This window comes from Somniosus microcephalus, chromosome 1 (assembly GCF_052327205.1).
Source record: "Somniosus microcephalus isolate GS21.2 chromosome 1, FLI_Smic_1.0, whole genome shotgun sequence".
In the NCBI taxonomy this organism is placed as follows: Eukaryota; Metazoa; Chordata; class Chondrichthyes; order Squaliformes; family Somniosidae; genus Somniosus; species Somniosus microcephalus.
The window spans coordinates 412,704,261-412,723,304 of NC_140987.1; the positions used below are offsets into that span (position 1 = coordinate 412,704,261).

A 19,044-nucleotide genomic window follows, 5' to 3' on the forward strand; every position below is an offset into this window, starting at 1 on the left:
CTCCTTCCCCGGCCTCCTCCACCACCCCCCCCCCCGCGGCATTGCCGGCTGCTTTCCGCGAGCCCGGCACTTCTCCGTGGTGCCGGGCTCATTTGCCGGCACTATCCAGCGGCGATCTCCCCGTTGCAGGCAGCTCCCCCTTAAGAGAAGGAGGAGGCCTGCAGTACCGCAGCCTGCCGCTCCGCAGCGGCTGGCGCAGCGGCGCCAAGAGCGCTGATATTCAGTGTCAGCGCCCCAAGCGGAGGCGGGCACACCCTGGTATAGCGCCCGGTTCCGAATTGGGGCGCTAACAATGAATATCTGACGATCGCTATAGGCTTCCCGCCCAGCGCTAACTTTTGGGCGCTAGCCAGCTGGCGGGGCCATAGTGAATTTCTAGGCCCTCATGTTCATAACTCTTGTTTTATGCGGGTTTTTGGTCTGATAGCACTCATACATCATCTGTTTTTGACCATCGAGTCTCATATCTGGGGTAGATGCAAAAGGAATATGTCTCCATAGGTTGAGATACGGTCCCTGCTGTTGCCCTTTGTTTTTATAATTCACTGCGGATGTTATGATATTCCAGCACAATTCTAACTGCACCTGACCTTGGTTCCCAGGCAAACTGCAGTCTATTCAACCATGGCAATCTCTTCCTCACCCCAGGTTGTCTGGTTACAGCTTACTCACAGACTTTTAATCATAAGAAAAAGAGTTACATGTTATATATAATTCAGGTTATACTTGCATGCAGTTGATAATTGCAAACTTCTACATTTAATCCTTACACAATCAGGATCTATTACTGAGGATTTTAAGATATTAATGGTTATAAGATATTAAAATAAGTATTCAAAAAAATAACTAACATGTAGCTCATAATAATCTTATCTCTTATCTCAGTCTCTGGAATTCCATTAATTCTCTCAGTTTTTCTCACAGACTGACTGTCGCTCTGCTAGGAGGCCTTGTTGGAGTCTGCATTTTTTATATTTGTTCAAGTAGACCCAATGCCTCTTTCTTCCATTCTAAAATCTAACCAGATCTACCCAAGGCATATTACACTAGTTTAAAAGCATGATTATTCAAGAATCGGCGTGCATTGACTAACAGTTACATAATACAAATTTAATCCTACAACTAACAATGCTTATTTCATTTCATCCATATTAGCCAGTGGGAATCTGAAATGGAGATTTCTTAGGATTCTTACACTTCCTCCCGTTGCTGGGGAACGGTATTTCTGTCTGTTTCCTCACTGCATCTAGCAATGCACCGTTAAATCGAGGCGCAGCCCTTGACCATCCTGAATTCATGCGGAGACTTCACATTCTCTCAGTTCAAACTCCTAACTCCGCCAAATTCCATCATTGAATTTGCCCTTTAAATTTCTCGAGTTGAGATCGCGCCCGCTGTCGGGCATTCGATGCCAAACCCAGAAGTTATATTATAATTAGGTGGCTGCGTTAAAATGCCACAGGCAGACGCACTGAAAATGTTTCCGGGTTTTGCACACCCAATATTGCACCTGCTCAGCCGCCCCCAGCCACCCCCACCGCCGCCAAATGCGCCTCCGAGTTATTATCGGAGCCTATAAGCCCAGTAAACCTATGATGAGATTCAATAGTTCTCAGCCGGGCTGGTAAGTTTTGGCATTCTACCTCTGGGAGAATACAGACAAATTGGATTAGACATAGACTGGTTTATTCATAGTAATTTTTTTCCTATCCCAAATGCACTGTGGGAAAATAAAAAAATTATATTTCATTGTGAAGACAAAAAATCCAATAATACAACTGTTTTTCTCCATAACAAAATAACAGATTGTTCACGAGAGATTATAACTATCCGGGATGTCTGAACAGTCTGGGGCTCTTTTCTTTAGAAAATAGAAATCCGAGAGGTGTTCTAATAGAGGCCATTAAATTATCAAGGGGTTTGCTAGGGTATAAGTAGGGAAAATGTTTCTGCTTGTGGGGAATCCAAAACTAGGGATCATAAATGTAAGATAGTCACTAATAAATCCAGTAAGGAATTCAGGAGAAACTTCTTTGTCCAGAGAACCATTAGAATGTGGAGCTTGCTACCACATGGAGTAGTTGAGGTGAATAGCATAGATGCATTTAAGGTGAAGCTAGCTAAGTACATGAGGGGAAAAGGAATAGAAGGATATGTTAATAGGGTTCGATGAAATAGGATGGGAGGAGACTCATGTGGAGCATAAACACTGACCTGTTTCTGTGTTGTAAAGTCTATGGCCGGAATTTTGAAGGCACTGAGAGGACGGGATCGAAGCCAGGTCAGCTGTGAAATTTGAAATGATTGACATCGGGTCGGGAACCCACCATCAACCCGCCTCCACGCTAGTCTCGCAGGTGTCGGGTCTGTCAGCACTGAACAGACCCAACACCAAGCGGCGGGGAGGCAATTTAGAAACTTAGCTGGATTGTTAAGAGGCAATTAAGTATTATTTTAAGCTTATCTTTAGATTTTTAGTGGTCGCCAACAGCTTCCCCGCTGCTCGGGGATCACGTCAGGTAAGGAGGTCGGGTGTTGTGTCAACATGGGATGATTTATTAACTTGACAGCTGCAAATGGTCTATAAAGCTCCCATTTCATAGGTCTTCACTTTCCAAGGTTAGAAGCTGTTGCTTACTGCATTTGGAAGACAGATTGAGCTTCATGCAGCTAGCAAGTGTTTGGAGCAAACTCTCTATCCAGTGTCTCTTCATTGGATCAACCTCTCTCACAATTGACAGATTGCTTCTGTCATCTCAACCTCACCTGCCATCTATTCCATCTGCATCAGTGCCCTTGAAAAAATCTCTCCTTGGTTCTCAGAATCCCACCATGATCAGCCCTAACACCAGCAGCACCAGGCACACCAGCAGCACCAACATCCACACCAACCTTCTCCGCAATCACCTGATGCTACACAGGACACAGGGCACCAGCACCCGACCACATTGTTGCCCCGGACGCCATGGCCAGATTTACTTCACTTCACGCTGCACACCCTGGCTGCCACATGATGTGCCAGGTTGGCACCACCCTACACCAACACCATAAAGCATCCCTACAATGCCCAAGCCATTCCGTTCACACTCATCACCATTGCGGGGAGTACCGTTATATCTCACCATTCATTGCAACTCACTAAGCCACTTCCAAAGGTGCACATAAATCTGTCCAAGAATGCAAAGTGTTGAAAATAAAGGTTTCAATGTTTGACAGCACATTAACAGGAACTTCATGTGAACATTGGCTGAAACACCCAAGTGCCTACCCTTGTGTGTTGTTAGTTTGTATGCTTGCACTAGGATGAGGGTGAGTGTGAGGGGTGGCTCGTGAGATGGGGAAGTGGGTGGAGGTGCAAGGTAAGTTGGTGTGAGTAAGGATGTGCAGGAGTAGGGTAGGGAAGGCAGAGTGATGGGGATGTGATGAGTGGCACAGGAGGATGAGGTGGAGTGTGGCTTTGCAGTAACGTTTCATGATCTACTGAGATCATTGAAAGGTTTGCGCCACTGCAGCCTGTTCCTCCTGACGACATCCCTGCTTTTGCCCTCCTGTGCAATGTGCAACCAGGTTGCATTGGTCTCCTGGGGAGATCTCTCCCACCCTTGGAAGGGAAGAGAACCTCCCTGCATGCTGTGACTCCCTCCATAAACATATGGAGGGAGTCATGGGAGAGCTTGGATGCAGCTGTGCACCTTTGTGCAGTGCTTGTCAGTGTTTGCAGCACCTCAATGCTGTAGAACATTGACAGCACAACTGTCAAAATCAATTTAGACATGGTCCCTTTAAGGAAACCGGCTGATGACGCGTCTTCAAATGACGTCATCAGACCCGCTTCTTTTTAATTGGCCGGGAACCTTGCTGGGCGGGCTTAACAAGCTCAATCATCGTAAAGTCACTTCAATAGAGCAGGATGGAGCAGGCAGCAGGATCGGCCCCCGCTACCGACCCCAGCCGCCTAGGACCCACCTCGGTAGGCGAAATCTTAGCCTATGTAATTCTATGTAACATTTCTTTTTGTGAATGAAACCATTGAAAGTGATTGCACCTATTTGTTACCAATTTTCCCCCTTTTTTCCACTACTCCCCTGAAGGAGTTGATTCATTGCTGGGCTATAATTCTATGGCTGCTCTGGTACGACAACCAAGTGAGTATTTTTAATTTGTGAATGTAGATATTGAGTGTTGGTAGCTTCTCTATCCCCTGGGAAAAAAAGAGGGGGCTTTTAGAGCTGAGCCTGATGCTGTTGTCAACCTACACCCCCACACATTTATGCAAGATTACTTCCTAGGCTAACAAACTCCCAAGAATTTACCTTTGGCAGATCTATCCTTTCAGCTATCCTGAAACCCCATTACAGAGGTGCCCCACCTCCTAGCTGGTACTACTTTGATATGCTGTCTCCATAGCTCAACCCACCTATTGGCCTTATCACTATATCCCTCAATCCCTTCTTTCTGTAGAAATGCAGCGTACTGGTGCTGATCTCCCCTCCCCATCGCCCCAACATCAGTCAATTGCTGCACTTTTTCCAATCATCCAAGATAACCTCCCCTGAAGTCGGCTGTTTCTTCAGGCTTAGCTATTGGCCTGGGTGAGTGCCAGATATGGCTTCTGCCTCGGTTTGATTCTTGGTCCAAATAGCGGTTGGAAGTTGTGCAATGCTGCAGTGTGCAGTAGTGTAAAGTGCAAGCCCACTTTTGTACCGGTGGCTGCTATTACAAACAGCAGCAGAATTCCTCCCATCCACAGAATGCGGCCTTGAAAGATGCTACCTGCTCCTTCCAATCATTATGTACTGCCTAGCAATGCCCAACACCAAATTTGCATGGGTGTGATTCATTCCAACAAAATCCACAGAAAATGAGATGGGAAGCATTATTACGTTAGTCTGGTGCAACTTTCCACAGGAATGAGATGCTCCCACCAGGCAGGAACTTCCTTCATCTCCACTTGTCTGTTTGACCACAGGTAATGCAAGGCTTCTACAAATGGGGCACAAACCTGAAGACATAAGTCTCCACTGCTATTTCCTGTCATTAACATACCAGGAATTGGCACCCACAGGTGTTAGGGACAGGAAAATTGGCCCCATTGCCTTTTGACTGCCATTTATATTGTCTGCTTCGATGACCTTCCCTGGTAACTTATTCCATACTAATCTTTGGATGAAAGACATCTGTCTGATTTCCCCCTTTTAATCCCGACTTCCTAATTTTTAACTTACTTCTGCTGGCTATTTGAACCCTTCACCATAGTAAAATTGAACATTATACTAATTAAACTCTTCATAAATAAGGCGGTTGAACAGTTCACGTTTGACTCACTTGCCAGGAATCTCCTTGGAACTTGTCCCACTCCGCCACCATAACTTTGGTTGATGTTCAGCCGAAACCCCGTACGCGCTCATAAACAGGGATTCCGCCGAACTTCCGTTGAAGCTGTGGCAGTGGAGTGGGAGAAGTCCCAAGGAAATTCCTTCTGATTATTTTCTGCCATTTTTGATAATTAGAAGTGACTCTTTACCTCTCACTCTACCAGCAGTTGTGACTGCTTTTAATGATTTTCCTGGATTGCTATGTTGCTGCAGGGAGCTTCACAGGGCTTCACTCTGGCAGTATGGGACATCTGAAACAATCTTATAATCTAAGGGTTGGTACATTCTGAGAGGTCACAGAAGTCACCAGTCATAATGACAATATCCAGAAGGGCACTGATGTACAGCAGTAGCAAAGGTGGAAGTGGTTTATGGATTTTCAGGTTTTCTTTAAAACTTCCTCAGTTGGCTGTTGGAACAGAACAGAGTCTCAATTGTAGATCTGAGCAAATGTTTGTTGGACAAACACATGGCTTTATATTTGTCTTTATTAAGGTGCTGTCTTTATGATGAATGTGCAGTACCTTGTCTGGATCTCCCAGCTGACAATAAATCATTTTAGCATTGATTTTCTGAGTGTTTCTTTCTCGCCGTGTCCTCCTGTCAGGAGTAAAATTCCTTGACTCTGGAGGTGAATTTTATTCTCTATATTGCTGCATTCTGTTTGTTTGATTATAAATGTAACTTGTGCATTCTGTGGAATATAAACTTGTTTTCCACCTTCTGTTTCCAGCAATCCTAAGATGCCAAAAAGCAATGACTTGGGTGTATTACCTATGGTTTGGTGTTTATGCTTTAACTCAGTACCATTTAATGAGACTTACAAACAACAACAAATAATGATTCAGGTGGAACCTAACTGACAGAGTATCATTCCAATATCAGTTGGGAGATGTTAGTGGTAAAGACATTGATGTACATGCCTAAGCATCTAAAACAGAAGGTGCATGGTGTTAGTCCCTCAGGGTGTGTCAAGACCTTCAGCCTCCTAGTTGAGTTTTACTTTATCTTTTGCTTATTAAAGATGGGGAAGACAGGCTGGAAAATTAAACATATATTTCTACTTGACAGTCAGTCACAGCACTATAAGTGCCTAGGTTAGGTTAAGGGGGTTAAGTATAATTTTAGGAACATAGGAACATACAAGACTGGAAGGAACCATAGTGGTCATTGTGGCCAATCGAAAAATTGAAAAATACCACACACTATTCTAGCTCTCATATCCTTCATCTGCTTTTACTGCCAAATATCAATCAAGCTCCTTCTTGAATTTGCCAACACTATGCCCTGATTTCCTCCTCATGTAGTTCTATATATTCACCATCTTCTGTTAGTCCATTACAGTCTAATTCAAATCTTGCAGTACCAATGGCTACTTCCAAATCTTCAGATTTATATTCATAGTCCTAAAAGATGGAGCTTTCAATGCTGAGTCTTGCCTTAACTGTCTGACAGCAACATTTTTTTTGTATACAAACCCAAAGTGAATGGATATAAACGTTGGCAAGAATAAATAGCATAAATTAATACTAGCTTTCTAGCTTCTAGTACAAAACATTCAGAATTTTACATCAGACAGGTAACCTTACTGTGAAGCCTTCTCTTTTGTTTTAGACTTTAACAATAAACATTAGATTATTCCGTTGACAATGATGAAAATACCTACAGAAAAAAATACAGTTTATGTTTCTCAGAAGAATTTTACACCCTACAGCAATTATTTTTCATGTCAAAATTAATAAGCATAATTATGCAAATTGTACAGTATTTACATATTACACATTTTTGATTCTATTTCTTACAAATTAATTTACACTGTAGTATTAATTGACTGACTGACATATATAAAGAAAGTGTACAGAAGTCTTTTGGAGATAAAATTGAACATGAATTACAAGAACGGAATAACTCTCAAAAGCAGACCGAGGAAGAATTTCCCAATCCGAACAGAACTATTAATATGTGAAACAGTAATTAATTGCTGATAAAGCCAATTTAAATTTGTAATCACCACATAGATGGGGCAAACCATAAGTCTACGTGATAAAAACACTTATTTTAATTCAAAGTCCAGCAGAGAAATAATAAAAGATACCACTAATGTGTACCAACTTGTTAAACAGTGATTCAGAGATTTAGGGAGAAGAGGCAACGTACAGTCAATGACTTTCTAACATGGGCTAGTATGCATCGTTAAGATTGTGATAGCACACTGACATTGTAGAGGTGCAGTAAGTGCATTGCTGCTCTATCACAATGTGCTCTGGTGTGGTAGAATGCAGATTCAAATTTGCAGTTCCTCGTAGACAGGGGCCTTGATCTTGGCTGGGCCCTTAGGGAAGTTGCTGAGAGTAGGAGAGGCCCTATTTGCTGTGCTGACAGAGAGAAGCGTTAAAAAGGATGTAGGAAGCAAGGTATTGGAACTGAAAATAGCAGGTTTGTGGAAAATGGATTAAACATGCCATGATGGGAAAGAGTACATTCTGTGAACAGAATTTCTGTGTCCAAGTCACTGGTCTGATGTTTAATGTTAAGCTGACATAAAAAAAAGTGTGGAGCAGGTACAGTAGCTGTAGACATTAATAAACTCATTGTATTGGGAAGATTAGCTTGGAGAGATGAGCACAACTTCTGGTATGTACCATATTGAAAGGAAGAACTTGCATTTATATAGCACCTTATCATCCTCAGGATGTCCCAAAGCACTTTACAATGAATGGCTTATTTTTGAAGTATAGTTACTATTGTTTTGTAGATAAACATAGCAGCCAATTTGTGCACAGCAGTGCCCCACATAAAACAAATGTTATGAATGACCAGATAATCTAATTTGGTGGTGATAGATGAGAGAAGCATGTTGGCGAGGACATCGGGAATAGTCCCTGCTTTTCTTTCAAGGGGCAGGTGTGTGCAATTGCATGAATTATGTCGTATGATATAATTCCTGCATTTGTGTCCTTAACAATGCGAGGTGCAAGAGATGGCTTTATATCCCTGATATCCAGCTTGCTAAGGGCATTGGTGGCATTTTAAAAGTAAAAGGCCATGGTTTCTCTACTGCAATTGATTACAGAGTGATCAAACTCAGCAGAGAAACTGATCTATTAAACAAACTAGACAATTTTGTTTTCAGGCCGCCACTTTTGTGCTGCAGCAAGGTGCCGCAGTAAGTTTGCTCTGGCCCACCTGAGGTGGGTGCATCAATTGTGTCATAAATGGGGCAGGTGCCTTCGATCAGTATGCAGATTCCCCCGAGAGCTGTCAAACACTGACATTTCTTCTTTCAAGAAGTCTTGACAGATGGCACATCAGATGTTGATGAGCTCTGTCAGTGACTTCCCCCTAATTGGCCTGCTGAGCCCGCAGGGCGAACTTAACAAGGTCAATCGGGAAAATCCCGCTGGTTGCCTAGAACATGATGGAGGCGGGACTTAGACCCGACAAGCAGCAGTCCCTCCTCCAGCACGTCTCCATTCACAAAATCCAGCTCATAGAGTCATAGGACGCGATCTTGCCAGTCCTGGGGAGGCAGGTACGGAGGCGGGACTTCCGGGAAAATGGCAGAATTTGGGGACAGGTGCCGAACCCGCCCCCAACCCACCTCTGTGCCATCTTGCCAGGAGTTGGGTAGCCAACCCACGCCGGGTCCCGTCTCCTTGGAGGTGGGAAGAGATTACAGCCACTTAACTGCCTGTTAATAGATAGTTAACAGGCAGATAAGAAGATTATCCCCATTTTGCCCACACAAGTGCGGGCTTCCTGAAGGCTCCAAACCCCACCAGGGTCACCGAGGCGAGTAGTGGGTTTGCGGGGGTCGGAGGAGTCCTAAAGTGTGCTTTGGAGGTGAGTGATGGGTGCAAGTGTGGAGAGGTGAGTATCTGAGATAAGTACAAAGTGTTTTTAAAAGAGTACTTACCTTTGTTTCTTCCTGCAGGCTTCAATCGGTGGGTATGCGGAGAGTCTCGCACCTCTGCGGTAGAGATGACAGATGACCGTTGCATTCTCCAATGCAACAACCATCTAATTTCTACAAAAGAAAGAGGTTTGATGAGGTCTTGAATTCAAGAACTCATCAAACTACAGAAAATGTTAGTGTTTGACAGCTTCACAGAGCTGTCAAACGATGACAATTCATCTGTGAAAACTTTTTGACAGATGAAACATCATACATTGACATTCTCTGTAACCAGCTTTCCCTTAACTGGCCTGCTAAGCCCGCTGGGTGGGTTTAACAAGGTCAATCAAGGGAAAATAGCATGGAGTCGGGACTGAAACCCGACAAGTGGGAGTCCCGTCTCCAAAAGCTCCCCATTGGCAAAATCCAGCCCATAGAGTCACGACGGCACAGAAGGAGGCCATTCAGCCCATCGAGTCCATGCCGGCTCTCCGTAGAGCAATCCAGTCAGTCCCATTCCTCTGCTCTATCCCTGTAGCCCTGCAGGTTTATTTCCCTCAAATGTCTATCCAGTTTCCCCTTGAAAACATGAGTGTCTCCACTTCCATCACTTCCATCGGCAGCGAGTTCCAGGTCCTCACCACTCGCTGCATAAAAAAGTTTTTCTTCACATCCCCCCGTATCTCTTGCCCAAAACCTTAAATCCATGTCCCCTAATTCTTGTACCATCAACTAGTGGGAGCAGCCTTTCCCCGTCTAGCCTATCTTGTACAGTCATAATCTTGTACACCTCTATCAAATCACCCCTCAACCTCCTTTGCTCTAATGAAAACAAATTCAGTTTCTCCAACCTGTCCTTGCAGCCACGATCCCCCATAAGAACATAAGAAATAGGAGCAGGAGTAGGCCAATCGGCCCCTCGAGCCTGCTCCACCATTCAATAAGATCATGGCTGATCTGATCCTAACCTCAAATCTACTTCCACTCTCCATCCCACCCGAACCCATGTGATCTCCCGGGAGAGGCGAAAAACCAGATAAAAAACCCAATGGTCAATTTGGGAGAAAAAATCTGGGAAATTCCTCTCCGACCTATCTAGGCGATCGAAACTCATCCAGGAGGTCACTCTGTCCCTGTATTCCCTACAGTACTTACCTTCTGTAAAAGGTGATCACCCCAGCCAGGAACAGGCCCAATTTACTCTTGAAGGACTCCTAGCTGGCAGCCTGTTCCCGAGGTCTCCACTAATCCCTGTGAATAGAACCATCTCCTGAAATCTAACACAGAATTAGAACACAAGAAGTAGGAGCAGGACCAGGCTACACGGCCCCTGGGCCCGCTCTGCCACCCACAGGGCCATGACCGATCCGAACCTAGACTCATGTCCAATTTCCTGCCCGCTCCCCGTAACCCCTAATTCCCTTTACTTCTAGGAAACTGTCTATTTCTGTTTTAAATTTATTTAATGATGTAGCTTCCACAGCTTTCTGGGGCAGCAAATTCCACAGACCTACTACCCTCTGAGTGAAGAAGTTTCTCCTCATCTCAGTTTTGAAAGAGCAGCCCCTTATTCTAGATCATGCCCCCTAGTTCTAGTTTCACCCATCATTGGGAACATCCTCACCGCATCCACCCGATCAAACCCCTTCACAATCTTATATGTTTCAATAAGATTGTCTCTCATTCTTCTGAACTCCAATGAGTAGAGTCCCAATCTACTCAACCTCTCCTCATATGTCCACCCCCTCATCCCCGGGATTAACCGAATGAACCTTCTTTGTACTGCCTCGAGAGCAAGTATGTCTTTTCTTAAGTATGGACACCAAAACTGTATGCAGTATTCCAGGTGCGGTCTCACCAATACCTTGTATAACCGCAGCAATACCTCCCTGTTTTTATATTCTATCCCCCTAGCAATAAAAGCCAACATTCCATTGGCCTTCCTGATCACCTGCTGCACCTGCATACTAACTTTTTGAGTTTCGTGCACCAGGACCCCCAGATCCCTTTGTACTGCAGTACTTTCCAGTTTCTTGCCATTAAGATAATAACTTGCTCTATGATTTTTCCTGCCAAAGTGCATAACCTCACACTTTCCAGTATTGTATTCCATCTGCCAAATCTCTGCCCACTTACTTAGCCTGTCTATGTCCCTTTGCAGGTTTTTTATGTCCTCCTCACTCACTACTTTCCCTCCCATCTTAGTATCATCTGCAAACTTTGATATATTACACTCGGTCCCCATCTCCAAATTGTTAATATAGATTGTAAAGAGTTGGGGACCCCTGCGGAACACCGCTAGTTACTGATTGCCAGTCTGAGAATGAACCATTTATCCCAACTCTCTGCTTTCTGTTAGATAACCAATCCTCCACCCATGCCAGAATATTACCCTCAATCCCGTGATTTTTTATCTTGAGCAATAATCTTTTGTGTGGCACCTTGTCAAATGCCTTTTGGAAGTCTAAATACACTACGTCCACTGGTTCCCCTTTATCCACTCTGCATGTTACGTCCTCAAAGAACTCAAGCAAATTTGTCAAACATGACTTCCCCTTCATAAAACCATGCTGGCTTTGTCCTATTAAATTATGTTTATCCAAATGTCCTGTTACTGTCTCTTTAATAATGGACTCCAAAATTTTACCAACCACAGATGTAAGGCTAACTGGTCTATAATTTCCAGCCTTCTGCCTACTCCCCTTTTTAAATAAGGGTGTTACATTAGCAGTTTTCCAATCTACCGGGACCTTTGCTGAGTCCAGGGAGTTTTGGAAACTTATTAACAATGCATCCACAATCCCTACCGTCACTTCCCTCAAGACCCTAGGATGTAAGCCATCAGGTCCAGGTGATTTATCCGCCTTGAGTCCCATTATTTTACCATCCCTGAAACCATTCTCTTAAATCTCCTCTGCACCCTCTCAAGTGCCTTTACATCCTTCCTAAAGTGTGGTGACCAGAACTGGACACAATACGGGGGTAATATACGAGCATGGATTGAGAATTGGTTAACAGACAGAAAACAAAGAGTAGAGATAAACGGACCTTTTTCAAGATGGCAGGCTGTGACTAGTGGGGAACCGCAAGGATCGGTGCTTGGGCCCCAGCTATTCGCAATCTATATCAATGATTTGTATGAGGGATCTAAAAGTAACATTTCCAAATTTGCTGATGATACAAAGCTAGGTGGCAGTGTCAGTTGTGAAGAGGATGTGAAGAGGCTTCAGGTGGATCTCGACAGGCCCAGTGAGTGGGCAAGAACATGGCAGATGGAATATAATGTGGATAAATGTGAAGTTATCCACTTTGGTAGAAAAAACAGAAAGGCAGAGTATTTCCTAAATGGTGAAAGATTGGTGAATGTTGATAGTGGGGGATTCGGCGATCTTAATGACATTGAATGTCAAGGGGAGGTGGTTAGACTCTCGCTTGTTGGAGATAGTCATTTCCTTGCACTTCTGTGGCGCGAATGTTACTTGCCCCTTATCAGCCCAAGCTTGAAAGTCGTCCAGGTCTTGTTGCATGCGGGCATGGACTGTTTCATTATCTGAGGAGTTGTGAATGGTGCTGAACACTGTGCAGTCATCAGCGAAATCCCCATTTCTGACCTGGTTCCATTTTACCCTGGCTAGATCCTTTTGCAACCCATTGAAGTTAGCCCTATTCCAGTTTAGAAGTTCCACTCTAGATTGTTCCTTGCTCCTCTCCATTGCAAATCTAAACCTTATGATACGATGATCACTCATACCCAAATGTTCTCCCACAGACACTTGGTCGACCTGGCCTACCTCATTCCCCAGCGCCAGATCCAGCAATGCCTCCTTTCTAGTTGGGCAAAGAACATACTGGTCAAGGAAATTCTCCTGAACACATTTCAGAAATTACGTCCCCCTCCTTTCCCTTTACCCTAGCATTATCCCAATCGGTATTTGGTTAATTAAAGTCCCCCAATATCACCACTCTATAGCTCTTGCATATCTCTGCAATTTCCCTGCAGATTTGCTCCTCTACCTCCCTCTAACTATTTGGAGGCCTGTAGAATACCCCCAATAGTGTGATCATACCCTTTTTTGCTCCTCAACTCTAACCAAATGTATTCTGTCCTTGTCCCCTCAAGAACATCCTCCCTTTCCAAAACTACAATGTCTTCCTTAATCAGCACTGCCACCCCACTTCCCTTTTTCCCTTCCCTATCTTTTCTGAACACATTGTACCCTTGAATATTAAGTGCCCAGTCCTCACCGTTTTTAAGCCACATTTCCGTTATTGCCACAACACCATATTGCCACATGGCTAATTGTGCTTGTAGCTCACCAACCTTATTCACCACACTTTGTGCGTTTACGTACATGCATTCTAAACTCATTGTTGAATTTTTCATAGTCTCTCTTAGCCTGCTCCTATCTAAAATGGACTACTTCCGCCTTTAGTGCTACTTTCTTCTCTAGTACTAGCCAACACAATCACTCTTTTATGCATCTTATTCCTCTTTTATACTCCTATATGCTGGTGCCCATCCCCCTGCCAAGCTAGTTTAAACCCTCCCCAACAGCACTAACAAACCTCCCCACGAGAATATTGGTCCTGGCTCTGTTGAGGTGTAACCCGTCTGGCGTATTACATTTTGGCGATGAGGATGGGATTCCAAAGCTATTTTTGGGGATCATGGAAGGACACAGTGTTCAACCTTCGAGAGGAAAAGTTTAAGGTGAATTTGTGACACTTAAACTGAATTTTTTGCGATTTTTTACTGTTAATGCTGATGCAGAATCATCTGTGCTTTGCTTTCGCGTGTATGTATACACAGCAACAGCGGCGTTGATTCTCACAGGTACACAGGTAGCATGCTGAGTCACTGTTCAACGGGATCGGGACAATCATGGCCGCACCTACGAGATTCATCGGAAACCTCGGCATGTATGACTGAGCTCGCGAACCATTCAGTTCTTACATTGAGCGGATGGAGATGTTTTTTAAGGCCAATAACATTATTGAGATTGAAGGTGCAGATGAGAATGTTAAAGCTCAAAGTAAAATCATGTGTGAACATAAAAATAGCAATTTTTCTAATGGAGATCGGGCCAGATGTCTATGGAACGTTGACAAACCTACTTGTGCCAGGGAAAGCAAAGGGTGCGTCGTTTGAAGACATTGTTGAGAAATTTGATGATCATTTCGACCCAAGGCCGTTAGAAATAGCAGAGAGCTGTAAGTTTGGCACCAGAAACCAAAAACAAAGTGAAACCATCAGAGCATGTAGCTCTTAAAAAGCTGTCTTTGTATTGTAACTTCGGCACATTTTTGGGTCGTGCGTTGCGAGATAAGTTGGTATGTGGATTGGTGGATGAGCGCACATAGTCCAAATTACTGAACACTCCGAACCTAACATTTGACATAGCATGCAAAATTGCCCTATCTATGGATATGGCATCTAAGAAAGTTAGGGAGCTCCATCCAACTCAAGTGACTAGTGCAGCTGAGGTCTACAGTCACAAAGCCACCACCAAACCTAAAGCTGTGAGACCAAGTCAAAAGCATGTCAGTGAGAGCAGTTCAGTGAATTGTTATCGCTGCAATGGAAATCATTCACCACAGACCTGCCAATACAGAAATGCGAAGTGTTTTCACTGCCAGAAGCAAGGCCATATTTCAATAGCTTGCGGAGCTAGATCAAAAACAGGAAGTAAAAACCATTCTAGTGGCAATGCAAAGCAGCGACAACCAAAGGGAACAATTCACAATATTGAAGTGAACATACCTGATGTTGAAGACCTAGGCATCTACAGTATCTATGCCACTAGCGCAATGCAAGCAGTTGTGAGAAAGACTTCCGTACAAAACTTTTGATCAGTGACCAATAAGTGTATCGACTTACAAAGAGTACCGTAGAGTTAAAAACCTACTCCGGAGAAATCCTAGAGACATGTGGACAAATGAAATGTACAGTTCAACACAATGACCAGTCTGTAAAGCTGCCTATTATTGTAGCGAGCTACAACAACAGGCCAACCCTCATGGGCAAATACTGGTTGAGAAAGTTGAAACTAGACTAGAAAAACATCTTCAGTGTAGATGCTTCGAAGAAGGGACACGACACAATTCTGAACAAGTATAAAAGCATGTTCACAGACAGTTATGAGGGCATCACTGGGTATGACGTGCATATCCTCATCAAGTCCACTGCGAAGCCTGTCTATTGTAAGGCAAGGCTGGTCCCCTATGCATTGAAAAGTCAGCTGGAGGAAGAGCTAGAGAAAATGGGCGAGAACGGAGTGCTAGTAAAAACTGACAAAAGTGAATGGGTTACCCCGATTGTGGTAGCGCCCAAAGTAGACAAAACTGTACGCTTGTGCAGTAACTACATAATTACTATCAACCAAGCAGTTGACGATGAGCAGTACCTGTTATCTACATCACAAGATTTGTATGCAGCACTCTCTGGGTCAAAAGTTTTCTCCAAGATTGACCTGTCGCACACTTATGCTCAGCTGAATGTTGACAAAGAGAGTCAGCAGTATCTCACTATCAACACACATAAGGGACTGTACTCGTACACCAAGCTGCCGTATGGTGCAAAGTGTTTCCCCAAAATCTTCCAGGCTACGATGGATAAGATTTTGCAAGGAATTCCCAATTGCTTTTGCAATCAAGATGATGTGCTGATCACAACAAGCAGTGAGGAAGAAAATCTAGATGTGTTAGACTTAGTGCTTCAAAGGTTGAATGCCCACAATGCCAAATTGAAAAGGAGCAAATGTGCTTTTGTGCAGCCCGAGGTTGTGTACCTTGGTCTGAAAGTTGATGCAAATGGCTTGCAACCAGTTAAGGAAAAGGTTGATGCTGTCATCAATGCTCCAAAGCCACAGAACGTGTCTGAGCTAAGATTTTTCCTTCTATTGGTCCAGTACTACGCATGTTTCTTACCTGAGTTAGCGACCATGTTAGCTCCATTGCACGAGCTCCTCAAGAAGGCTGTCCAGTGGAAGTGGACAAAAGCGCAACAGGAAGCTTCCGACTCTCATAAGAGAAGTCTCTCTAGCGATGCTCGATATAGTAATCTGGGATGTTATGATTAAGGTTATCCACCAGGTGGTGCTGTAGCCAATGCTGCTGCTAAGGTCAGAGGTTTGCTTCCTGTTAAGGTCAGAGGTTTGCTTCCTGTCAAGGTCAGCAAAGGTGGAATGCCAGGATGCAGGCATGATGTTTTTTACTCTGTTTGTTTAATAAAATACTCGTACTAGTTCCAAAATATCGCCTCTTCGAGTTCTTGTTCCACTACATGGATTTATCACATTTGGTGATGAGGTAAAAAGGACCCTGGATAAAGAAGAGAAGTCTGCCAGGACTTTTAAACAACAAAATCACGAGCTGAAGTTAGCTACCAGTTGGAAGAGAGCATGGCTGCCACGGTAGGAACGGTTTCCGCTTTTGATAGTCAAGCACAAACCTGGGAGGAATACTGTGAAGTGTTGGGTTATTTTTTCGAAGCAAATGAAATAAATGATGCCGGAAAAAGGAAAGCCATTCTGCTTAGTTCAGTGGGAAGCCAGACCTACAGTTTGATGAGGAATCTGCTCAGTCCTGAAAAGCCTGGAGACAAATCATTTGTTGAATTAGTGGCTTTGCTAAAAGAACATTTCAACCCTAAGCCTAGTGAGATTGTACAGCGGTTCAAGTTTAATTCAAGGAACAGGAAAGAGGAAGAGAGCGTAATGGACTATGTAGCAGTGTTGCGTAAATTAGCACAAGATTGCAATTATGGGAACAACCTGAAGGAAATGCTGCGAGATAGGCTAGTTTGCGGAATTATGGATGACCGAATGCAGCGCAGATTATTATCCGAGACTGGGCTTACTTATGAAAAAGCATTGGAACTTGCTCAAGCCATAGAGACAGCGAACCGAGATGTAAAAGAAATACAGGGTTCAGACAGGGCTAATGCTATGCAAGCTGCAGGTCAGGTTGTTGTGCACAAGTTGAACATGCGTCAGAAACCACAATGTGAGCATGTGAAGGCATGTTATAGATGCAAGGGCGATCACCTGGCGAGTGAATGCCGGTTTCTGGAGGAAAAGTGCTACAAGTGTGGGAAACAAGGATACATAAAATGAGCTTGCAGGGCGAAATCACCTGTGGAGGAATCCAAACCAAAAGGGGGAGGACAGCAAAACCAAGGGAGGGAAGTGAAAAAACATGGAGCACACCACATCAGCGGGGAAGCTGAGGAAGAAGAGGACATGTTCATAATGTATAGCATGTTAGAGAACATTCCAAAAGTGGCTCCTATCACATTGCAACTGACAGTAAATGACTCTAAGGTGAACTTTGAAGTGGATACAGGGTGCGGCGTGACCATAATGAACAAGGCAGAATACTCAAAATTGTGGAACCGTGCAAAAGTTCCAGTGTTAAAGCCTTGCTCCCTGCATCTTAAAACATATACAGGTGAACGAGTAGCGACATTAGGTACAGCTAATGTAACTGTGCAACACAGGGACACAGTGGAACAGCTACCTGTTGTTATAGTATCGGGTACCAGACCAAACCTGTTAGGTCGGGGCTGGATAAAAGAACTTAAATTAGACTGGGGAGCAGTAAATCAAATAGATGCGGGCAAACAGTTGACTTTGTAAGAAGTGTTGAGTGAACATGAGAGTGTGTTCAAGGAGGAAGTTGGCACATTTAATGGCCCCCCAGCTAAGATTTATGTAGACAAGGGGGCACCGCCAAGGTTTTTTAAACAACGACCTGTGCCTTATGCCATGAAGCCAAAGGTAGAGGCTGAGCTTGACCGTCTATTGAGAGAGAGAACATACTGGAGCCAGTGAAATGTTCGGAATGGGCAGCTCCCATAGTACCTGTTTTGAAACCGGACAATTCGGTAAGACTCTGTGGAGATTATAAATTGACAGTCAATCGGGTGTCCAAACTAGAGCAGTATTCGATTCCCAAAACAGAGGATATCTTTGCAAACCTGGCTGGAGGAAATAAATTCACAAAGTTGGATATGAGTCATGCCTACTTGCAGATTACACTGGATGATGAATCAAAGAAATATGTCACCATAAATACACACAAGGGCTTGTTTACATATAACCGCTTACCGTTTGGTGTCTCACCTAGTCCAGCTATTTTCCAGAGGACAATCGAAGGTGTACTGCAAGGGATTCCACATGTTTCCATCTATCTGGATGACATTCTGGTGACAGGAAGAACCGACCAGGAGCATCTGAGCACTCTGAGAGAGGTACTACAGAGATTGGAGAGGGCAGAGTTCCGGCTCAAGAGGAGTAAGTGCACTTTCCTGGGGAATGAGGCAGTATTCCTGGGACACAGAGTGGATGCCACCGGGCTCCATCCACGCAACAAGAAGGTACAAGCACTGCAGGACGCCCCTGCTCCTACAAATGTGTCTGAGTTAAAAGCTTACCTGGGACTGCTGAACTATTATAACAGGTTTTTACCAAACTTGTCAACTGTGTTAGCACCTCTTCACAAACTACTGCGTAAGGAAACACAGTGGCAGTGGGGAGAGGAGCAGGGGGTTTCATTTGAACAGTCCAAGAAACTGATGCTGTCATCGGATGTGCTGGTTCACTACAATGCAGAGAAAGACATCATTCTCTCTTGTGATGCTTCACCTTATGGAGTGGGGGCAGTTCTTTCACACTGCATGGAAGATGGAACTGAAAGACCAATAGGGTTTATGTCCCGAACTCTAACACCAGCGGAAAAAAACTATTCCCAGTTAGACAAAGAGGGGTTACAGAG

The 19,044-nt window shown here is 44.1% G+C and overlaps 1 pseudogene; it reads left to right on the top strand.

Moving 5' to 3' along the window:
- Positions 1-1,547: 1,547 nt before the first annotated feature.
- The window catches only part of LOC147125206 (uncharacterized), a 31,042-nt pseudogene continuing 13,545 nt past the window's right edge, over positions 1,548-19,044 (top strand).